This window comes from Acinonyx jubatus, chromosome C1 (assembly GCF_027475565.1).
Source record: "Acinonyx jubatus isolate Ajub_Pintada_27869175 chromosome C1, VMU_Ajub_asm_v1.0, whole genome shotgun sequence".
Lineage (NCBI taxonomy): Eukaryota > Metazoa > Chordata > Mammalia > Carnivora > Felidae > Acinonyx > Acinonyx jubatus.
The window spans coordinates 175,681,727-175,692,285 of record NC_069381.1 but is presented as its reverse complement, the minus strand read 5'-3'; positions in this window follow the sequence as shown (position 1 = coordinate 175,692,285).

The following is a 10,559-nucleotide window of genomic DNA, read 5'->3' as shown; positions in this document are numbered from 1 at the left end:
GCAGTGAATGAGGCCAGATCATTGTTGGAAAACACATACTATAGGGATTAGAGAAAGCAGCAGTTGAGGAAATGGAAGCTATTTATTCTGAATTATTGTTGAATTATTTGCATACCGGTGAGGCTAAAAAGTCCCCAAATTCGATATGTCTTCTTTCCACCCACCCAATAACCCATCCCTAACTTTATGTGCCTGGAGCTCAAGAGCTGGATTAGTTTTCCCCCAAAGATTGGTTATGCATTAATAAGCACTGAGATCCATATCTCAGAAATATAATTCAGGAGTAAGAAGCGTCTATTACATGGATCACAAATCTCACAGAGATATAGCAAAGATGTCACTTTACTACAAGATTTTATTTTTAAAATCTACAGACATATATATTCCAGCAGGAATATTTTCCTCTTTCCACTTAGGCATCTAGTATATGGCTGAATTTCATCTTATACGTGAGAAGACCCACACTGAGGCCAGTTGTGCACAAAATAAAAACTTTTCACATGCATTGTGTGATAACCCAAAATGCTCCTGGTTTGGCACTGCTCGTGCGTTTGAGTCCACTATCAAGAGACTAGGGGCTCCCTCGATATAGCCAAGCTCCTAGTGTAAGTAAAGGTTACAGTGAAAGCCATTTCCTGCATTAAGACACGAATGCCCAAGCCCAGTTAATTCTTGCTTGAAAGTTTGTTTACTGCCCTACGGCCCAGGTCTAAATGATTTTATGTTGGAGACTGGGAGTCTGAGGGATCGAGGTATAGGTAGCAATCATTATTAATAGTTCCATAGCAACCACGAATCTTTTTCTAAAAACCAAGGCTGTGACACTGCAGAGCAAGTTTCCGAAGACACTGGCATTGTGACCTTTGTATTCTGCCCGATCAGGGCATCCAGATAAAGACTTGTGCAGCCAGGAACTCATTCCTAAGGAGAACAGGCAGTAACTCACATTATTACATTATTACATCCTTAAGATGCATCCTTCTTATTTTTGTTTTAACCACCGCATCATCCTGCAGTATTCGAAACTACAATTATTTTTAATTCTTCACACAAACTGCCCCAATTAAGAAGCCACACTTTTAGCAAAACAACTTGACATTCATCCCTGTCAAGACTTTGCACCGTAAGGTTGATTCATTAAATATGTACTGGGCAATGCAACTATTTGCTACAACTCTTAGTGTCCAAAGCAGCAAGGCACAAGCATCAGGGAGAGGAAGCCAACATTTCTACCAGCTCACTTTAATGCCAGGCTAGGTACTTGTGGGGTCAGCAGTGCTGTGCCCCGACCACATGCTGAGCACAAGTACTCTCTCATTTAATCACACAAATCCTATTAGGACGGTACCTTTTTTTTTTTTTTTTTTTTTTTTGCAGCTGAAACTCTTCAATTTAATTTACTCCAACGAGTAAGATGGAGGGAGGGGGGACCTCCAGAGTCCGTAACAGCCCTAAGTTCTCACTCGTGTTAGAATTTATTTTTCCTTTGAAGTTCACAAAATTAAAAGACTTGTGCAAGTTTATGTAACTTCTGAATGTCAGAATCGGTGCTTCACCCCAGTCTGAAATCTATGCTGCTGCCAAGACAGATGCCTAACGCTATCACCCAACTGTGCTTAATTATGAATCACTTTACAAGCTCTCAGATGGTGTAGTATTAACTTCATTTATCGTCCCTTATACGGCATCAGGTACAGCTGCACTTTATAAATGATTTTGGTGATTGTCATTCTGAGGCTAAGGAAAAAACAGCTCCCGGTTCCCGGGGAGCCGTGGAGAGACTATTATTCAGGTCTGCTGAGGCCACAGAGGGGCTCCTAAGCTCCTTGGTATCGACCATTGTCAGTAGCTGCAGGGCTCACTTTGGGCATGGTTTAATAAGGGCAAGCTGTCAACAAAGATAGGTACTGGAATCAGCTTATTCAAAGACGGCACAAGTCTGCCTCAAAATCTTTAAGTAAAAGCAGTCATATCCCTGTGCCCTGCTAGAGAAATTGCTAGCATCGTCCCTGCCTGGACACATCCTCTCATAGGCTGAAGAAATGAGCAAATATCCGATCAGCATGGGGCGTTGGGGGAGTGTGGAGGTTCAAGAAATAGGGTGAATCTTGAGGACATAGAAACCTAGCCTCTGAATATAACGCCTACAAAATCATCTTCTTGAGGAAAATAGGAGCTAGGCCACACAAATGTTGGCGTCTCCTTTTCTGCGGGCAAGCAATCAAGGAAAACCCCCCAGGCCAGCTCTCAGTCACCAAGATGTATGCTGCAGGCAGCAACTTCTTCCAAAGGCTTTGAAAGTGGGCACAAACTCAAATGCCCATGGGGCTCACGCATGAGTAAAATGGTTCTAGGTGGTGGCACCAGTTGAGGCAAACTTGTCACCTGTGGGCATGATGGGGCACCCTTATCGTCGTATGTCCAGAGGCAGTCAAGAAAGGCCCAAATTCTGCTATCCTTTTATCATGAAAACCTGCTGGCTCTTCACTGTTGGCAACTAGCTCAAATCATTTTAAGTATCGTGCGAGCCAGTCACGACTGTCCGCTGCCTGGATGCAGTGTAGACACAGACCATCAGTTTCTGACTCCTGCCCCACAGAGAGGCACTCCATGTGCCCGACTCCTGTCCCTGTCCTGAGGCACACACAGAATAGAAAGCTAGTAGTAACTGGATTGGATTTGCCTCGAGAAGAAAACCTTCTTAGGGAAATACAAAACACAAAAATCGCCTCGCCAGAACATGTAAGCAGTGTTTTCTGGCTTCCTAGTGAGTGTGTGGAAAGATTGCCCCGATGCTGCGTAGTTAATGTAACAAGGAGACAGTCGCCAATCACACTGAAAGATGGCTATACGTTCTCTAATGGGAAACCACCGCTTCTTGTTCTCCGAGTTGCTAGCTACCTGTGGGCTACATGCAGAGCGCTTGGGTGTCTAACGGGTTTAGTATTTTTGGTAAACTAAGCATAGGATATGAGTATCCCATTTCTAAGTTCCATTTAAAGAATACCTACTCCTGTCAATAACCTGAAGTTTCTGGAGATGACAAAAGGCAAGTTTGCACCCTGCAATGCCAAACATCATGGCAAAATTGCCAGCCCACACCCCGATTCTTCAACTCTTTGTTGCCAGTAATGAGGTACTAAAGGGAAAAAAACAGGGCTCAATCTTTTTGGATTCTAAACTCAGCCTTCAGAGCTCAGGGTTGGGGGTAAAAACTGGAACAGATTTAGCACAAGGGGCAAGACGTCCTTTGTTAAGGAGAAACCTGCTTGTAACCACTTGAAGCTCTAAGAAAGCAGAGGCATTAGCTGTGTTCCCTGAGGTCCACCGCATGCTAATTATCTCCGAAACCTCAGTGACATGCAGAGAAAAACAGTGTATTCTGGTGAGTGTGCCCTTATTTGAAAAATAAAATTTCCTAAGGACTTTAAATCAATAATTTCAAATTGCTACATAAAAAAGCCCCCTTCCAGGATGGATGGAGGAGAGCAATATCTTAGTTTATGGGGTTGCCCCTGAAATTAACCAGAGAAAGGGAGACTGGTGTATATTGGGTGTAATTTCACTATGATCTACAGTTCTCTTTTTCCTACCATCACTCTTTTTATTGTCAGACATCAAAAGATCCTTCCCAGCTACCAGGTAGCTACATTTTCAGAAATTTAATAAAAAATGTTAGATCTGAATTATCCAATAACCACAGGGAGGTTGGTGTTTGTTTTTTTCTAAAAGAAACATTTAAAACTAATTATATAAAATCAACGTACAGAAATCTGTTGCATTTCTAGACATCAATAATGAAGCAGTAGAAAAAGAAATCAAGGAATTGATCCCATTGACAATTGCATCAAAAACTATAAGATACCTAGGAATAAACCTAACCAAAGGGGTAAACTATCTGTACTCTGAAAAGTATAGAAAACTTATGAAGGAAATTGAAGAGGACACACAAAAAAATGGAAAAATAATCCATTCTCCTGGATTGGAAGAACAAACATTGTTAAAGTGTCTATACTACCCAAAGCAGTCTACATATTTAATGCAATCCCTATCAAAATACCACCAGCATTTTTCCCAGAACTAGAAAAAAAAAATCCTAAAATTTGTATGGAACCACAAAAGACCCCAAGTATCCAAAGCAATCTTGAAAATGAAAGGAAAGCGTCACAATTCCAGACTTCAAGCTATACTACAAAGCTGTAATCACCAAGACAGTATGGTATTGGCGCAGAAACAGACATATAGATCAATGGAACAGAACAGAGGACTGAGAAATGGACCCACAGCTATGGGGTCAACTAATCTTCGACAAAGCAGGAAAGAATACCCAATGGAAAAAAGACAGTCTCTTCAACAAATGGTGTTGGGAAAACTGGACAGCGACATGCAGAAGAATGAAACTGGACCAGTTTCTGACACCATAAACAAGAATAAACTCAAAATGGATGAAAGACCTAAACCAACAGGAAACCAACAAAATCCTAGAGGAGAACATAGGCAACAACTCTGACCACAGCCATAGCAACTTCTTACTAGACACATCTCTGGAGGCAGGGAAACAAAAAGCAAACGTGAACTATTGGGACTTTATCAAGATAAAAGCAAAGGAAACAATAAACAAAACTAAATGGCTGCCTATGGAATGGAAGATATTTGTAAATGCTGTATCTGATAAAGGTTCAGTACCCAAAATCGATAAAGAACTCATCAAACTCAACATCCAAAAAACAAAAATATCAAGTGAAGAAATGGGCAGAAGACCTGAATACTTTTCAAAGAAGACATCCAGGTAGCTAATATGTAAAAATGCTCAATATCACTCATCATCAGGGAAATACAAATCAAAACCACAATGAGATACTACCTCACACTTGTTAGAATGACTAAAATTAACAACACAAGAAACAACAGGTGTTGGTGAGAGCATGGAGAAAGGGGAACCCTCTTGTACTCTTGGTTGGAATACAAACTGCTGCAGCCATCCTGGAAACCAGTATGGAGGTTCCTCAAAAAGTTAAAATAGAACCAGCTTACAACCCAGCAATTGAGCTACTAGGTCTTTACCCAAAGGATACAAACATACAGATTTGAAGGGGTATATTTACCCTAATGTTTGTAGCAGCACTATCAACAATAGCCAAACTATGGAAAAAGCCCAAATGTCCATCGACTAATGAAAGGAAAAAGAAGATATGGTGTGTGTGTGTGCATGTGTGTGTGTGTGTGTGTGTGTGTTGTGTGTGTATATATATATATATATATATATATATACACACAACACACACATATACACAATATGTATATACAATATATATATAATAGAGTGTATTATGCTAAGCAAAATAAGTCAGTCTGAGGAAGATAAATACCGTATGATTTCACTCATGTGTGGAATTTAAGAAACAAAATAGATGAACATATGGGAGACGGAAAACAAAAAGAGAGAAGGAAACAAACCATAAGAGACTCTTAAAGATAGAGAACAAACTGAGAGTTGATGGAGGAAACTGGGTGGGGGATGGGCTAGATGGGTGATGGGTACTAAGGAGGGCACTTGTAATGATGAGCACTGGGTGTTGCATATAAGTAATGAATCACTGAATTCTACTCCTGAAAGGCAATATTGCACCTTATGTTAGCTAATTAGAATTTAAATAAAAATTTGGGGAAAAAATAATCATCTTGTTTCATTAACATAATGCATTTATTGGGCATCTATATATGCCAGGCCACGTGCTGGGTCCATGGATACGAGAAAAGAATAAGAGAAGAGTCTTTGTCATTTAGAAACTTTCTATTGAGAAAGGGGAAAGCACTGAGATAAAGAATTTGAACTCACAGTAGCAAAGCAAGAGGGAACAAATAATTGGAGAGAAAAATAAATCTTCAGCCTTAAAGAAATTGTTGTTTGAGAAATGGTCGCTCAAGATAGCAAATGGAGATACGGTAGCTTGGCTGGCTAACGTATCATAAATGTCCAGGATAGAGATGGAAGGAAGCTAAACTGTGAATGGTATGGACTGAAAGAATACACGGGAATGGGAATTTCTCTGCTCTAAGTACAAAACAAAATGGTAGAGGGGAAACTGAGTGGAAGAAAATCTATAGTCTTTAAAATGCAACATTGACAGCAAGCACATTCATTTGTTTTGATTAACAAGTAAATATTGAACACACACTGTGCTAACCCCTGTGAGAGGCCCTGGGCTCACTAAATAGATGGGAACAAACCCAACAGACATGCTCTCCCCCTCCTGCCCCAGCGCGCCCCGCAATGAACTGCTTGCTTAGCCACTGTCTGGCCAAAACCAAATTGGTTTTGGTTTTGGTTTTGTTTGTTTAATTTAGGTAATTTTTCCTCCTGAAAACACATTACTAATGTATAATGTTACATAATATCTTTTCTAAGATGAAGCAGGGATGAATAAATAAAAAATACGATAAAAATCAATGAGAAGTTTTGACTTAGGTACAGTAACTTAACGTGCAACTTCAGAAGCACATGTTATCCTTACAATAAGGGTCGGGGTTTTTAATAGCATTTATTAAGTCTCTTTATTTAATTAAAAATATAATTAAGCAGGGAAAAAATGGCCCACAAGCCTAGGGGCCAGATAACCTCTGATGTAACGGTTCATTTTCTTAAAAATATTACAGAAAACTAACAGGTTTTTGTCACCATGTAATAAATGACCACAAACTTAGCAGCATTTAACAGCACCCATTCATTAGCTCACAGTCCCGCAGGTCAGAAACCCAGCACTGTATGGCTGAGTTCTATGCTTACTGTATCCAAGGCTAAAATCAAGGTATCAGCTGGACTGAGTCCCTGTCTGGAGGTTCTGGGGAAAATCTGCTGGCTATCAATCAGGGACTGCTCTCAGCTCCTAGAGGCCACATCTCTTACCGTGTAGTCCCCCCATCTTCAAGCCAGCAATGGCACATTTAGTCCTTCATGTCCTTTGAATCTCTGACTTCATCCTTTTGTTCTTCTTCTCCCCCTCTTCTTCCACTTCTCCTCCACCTCCTCCCCCTCCTTCTCCTCCGTCCCCCTCTCCGTCTCCCTCTCTCTCTTCTTCCTCCAGCCAAAGAAAACTCTCTGCCTTTAAACGGCTCCTGTGATTAGATCAGGAACACCTGGATAATCTCTCTTAAAGTAAGTTACATCCTATAGCATAAATGAAATCACAAGGGTGAAAACCATCACACTCACAGATCTGCAGATCGCATGTATTCCAGGAAAGTGGGAAATCTTGGATCTCTCTTAGGGTTTTGCCTACCACATAATGAAACATGGGGAGGAAATTCAAATGACGTGAAAAGGTCCATATTACATGGAAATTGAAGCTAGCCCTTTCCCACTTCTTCCAACATCATACTCCGCTGCTAACCACGGTCTACGGTTTTCCTACATATCCTTCTAGGAAAAAATATAAGAGATATATATGCATCTCTATATTTGTTCTGTATATTCAAGTATCCCAGGATCTTATTGCACCTAGCTGTTCTCACGTACTCTCTCTCAGCACTACTTTCTTAGTGGTAAATGTGGATCTACATTATTCTTTTTCAGCTACATAGGAGATTTTTCTTTCTTTAGTAATTACATAAGATAAGCAAAGGGATCAGCAGTGAATCATCCCTAAGGCCAAGACAGATTATTTATTATCCCAAGGATTTTTAAACCGTAGAGACAGTTAGCGTAAGATCCATTGTTGTGCCTGAAACGCTTTCTTTTCTTAGAGCAGATGGGTTCTCCTGGAGTCCCTGTTTTGGAAGAGAGTCAACTAATTTCTCTCCAAAGTAAATTTAAATAATCACTTCTGGAGGAAATGATCTGTTAAGACACAAAAGAATTTTAACAGAATTTTCTCAAATGTAAAGGAAAGGCCCAAAAAAAGAAGAACAAAGATGAGGAGGGAAAGGAAGGGAAGAGGGAAGGAAGAATGGGGGAGGGAGAGAGGAGAAAGAGGAAGAGAAGGAATAGAAAAGCAGAATAAATCAGTTGATTTTAAACTGAAGTTGGGAGTTCGTCTATGCTTCAGGACAGGAATAGAGTTCCGCCCTCTGACCATTACCTGCTCTTTTCTCCACAGCAACACCAAAGAAAGAAAAGACTGTTGTATTTCTTTTGCCTGCAAAAGATGTATTTCTTTCTAATTATTGTCATTCTAAAGTTCTTAAACTACAATGTTTGATCTATGGCTTTAGAATACCAATTGTTCATATCTGTTTCTTCTAAGTACAAAGACACAAAGAGACTTCCACTACCTTTCATTGTTCTTTGAATGGGACTAGACATTAAAAAAAGAGATTTACATTACTAGTCATAACTTGCAACTCCTGAAATGCCCACAAAACTCACATATTCAATTTTTCTACTGGAGTGACAAGTTGCTCTGCTTTCATCAATTTCACTGAAAACGCAGTAAGCAATAATAATGGCCCCGATTTCCATGAGCATTTTCTCTGTGGAGGGAATCCATGAGCTAAAAGTTTCTCTTCAGGGCTTGGCCCACTGCTCTGAAATGAAGATGGACCTCTAAACATAATATGAACCCTTGTGGATTTGTGCTAATACTTGGAAAATGTGTGATTTGCTCTTAAAATCAGAATTCCTCATCTCCACTCGAGAGAGATGTCCTATAAGCACATCACTAAAGGTTGCCTACCGGGACATGGAGGAGGGCACTTTCATAGTAACTTGGCAGCAATTTTCGAACAAGCCCCAAGATTGTCTCAGGCAATTGCTAGTGAGATGAATTACAGCAGAGAAGCTATGAATAATTCCATACTGCCCTTAGACCCAGGCAAGAAGGGACCCTGTCCTCTGCCTGTTCCTCAGAGAGCCCCATGCCCTAAAGTAACTTCTAAAATCTTTCTAAGTTCCCCTCTGGTGTTTGGGACAAGCCAGGACTGGGGTCATCAGACAAGAAAACTCAGATAAGATCAGGGCCTTTGTAGGCCCCAGTCTCCATTTTTACCTTTCAGAGTACTAAACCTCTATCCCATACAAGGGGTAAACCAGATGCCCCAAAGCCCTTCAGGAGGGAAATTGGCAGAGCATTTATTTTATGAAGGCGGGAGCGTCCTCTGGAGATTCGTCCTCTGGAATAGTGCTGACACACTAACTTAAGGAAATTCACGTTTCTAAGGGATACAGACAAGTTCAGGGCTCTGGAATACGGATGATACCGCCAATCCCTGGGCCTGAGCCACCTGCGTGAGCTGGTACAAGAGTTCTTCAAACAGAGATGCCACCTCCAGTCTGTAGCACCAAGAAACCAAGATGGCAGCAGGTGTCCTTTACCCAGAGCCATCATTCCACTTCCTCCTCAGGTTCCACATCATGTATCAGGCTGTTTGCCCAGGGTTGTCTCACTTGTCTCCTCCAAGACCTTTGGAGACCTTTGTTCCCCTGTGTCCAGTGATTCCCCTGAGCCATGTTCTCTCTTGCCTTATATCATGTGTTGGTGTTGTTCCCTGCCAGGCTGGTCTTAAGGCATGCTAAACGAAGGATGGACATTTCCTGTTCAAATGGGACCACTGTCCTTGTCCCTATGGATCTCACTTCTCCTCTCCACAAGGTGGAAGTGACAGAAGGCAGGAATACAGACAAAACTGAAAGAGATCATACTCTAGGAAAGCCGTGGTCACCTCCTAAGAGTTCAAGATAAGACATAATTGGAAGATGTTTCATTCTATATTTATGCTATAAAATTTTGAACACTAAATTTTTTAAGTTTACTTATTATTATTTATTTTTGAGAGAGAGTGAGAGTGCAGGGGAGGGGCAGAGAGAAAAGGAGACAGAGAATCACAAGCAGGCTTTGCACTGTCAGCACAGAGCCCCCTGTGCGACTCGGACCCACAAGCCATGGGGTCATGACCTGAGCTGAAACCAAGAGTCAGATGCTTAACCAGCTGAGCCACCCAGGCATCCCTTGAACACTAAATTTGACATAACCATAAAAAACAACTTATCATTCACATTTTCCTGCATGTAACCAGATAAAACTTGAACTTGTGGTCATCATCAACAAAGCACAATAACAACCTTTGAGACAGTCAGGGGAAACCAGTGTTCACATCATGATGAATGATATAGAATCATGAGTAATGATGTAACCAGCATTAAATAAATGATATTAGAAAGTACAAAGGCAAGAAGATCTATATTGCTTCAATTCAGACAGGATCTGAAGAGTCATGGCATTGTGAATAACAGCTTTACTACCTTTTTCTCAAATGGTGAAAGATATGAAATTAGCCAGGAATCATTCATTTGACAATAAAAAACAAGATACAGCACATAGCTACAATGAAGAATATTTATAGACAACGATTAGACAGAAAAACAAGTGTGTAAATAACTCTACCTCATCCATTATTCTGAAGGTTTATTGAAAATTACTGTCATTTACATAGGCCCATTAATTTTATAACACTTTTTTAAATCAAGTTTTTTTTTATATAGACAGAGACCCTACAAAAAAGATTTGCCTGGGACCTTTTACATCCTAAAGATGGCCTTGAGGAAAATTCCTGAGGAAAGGTAG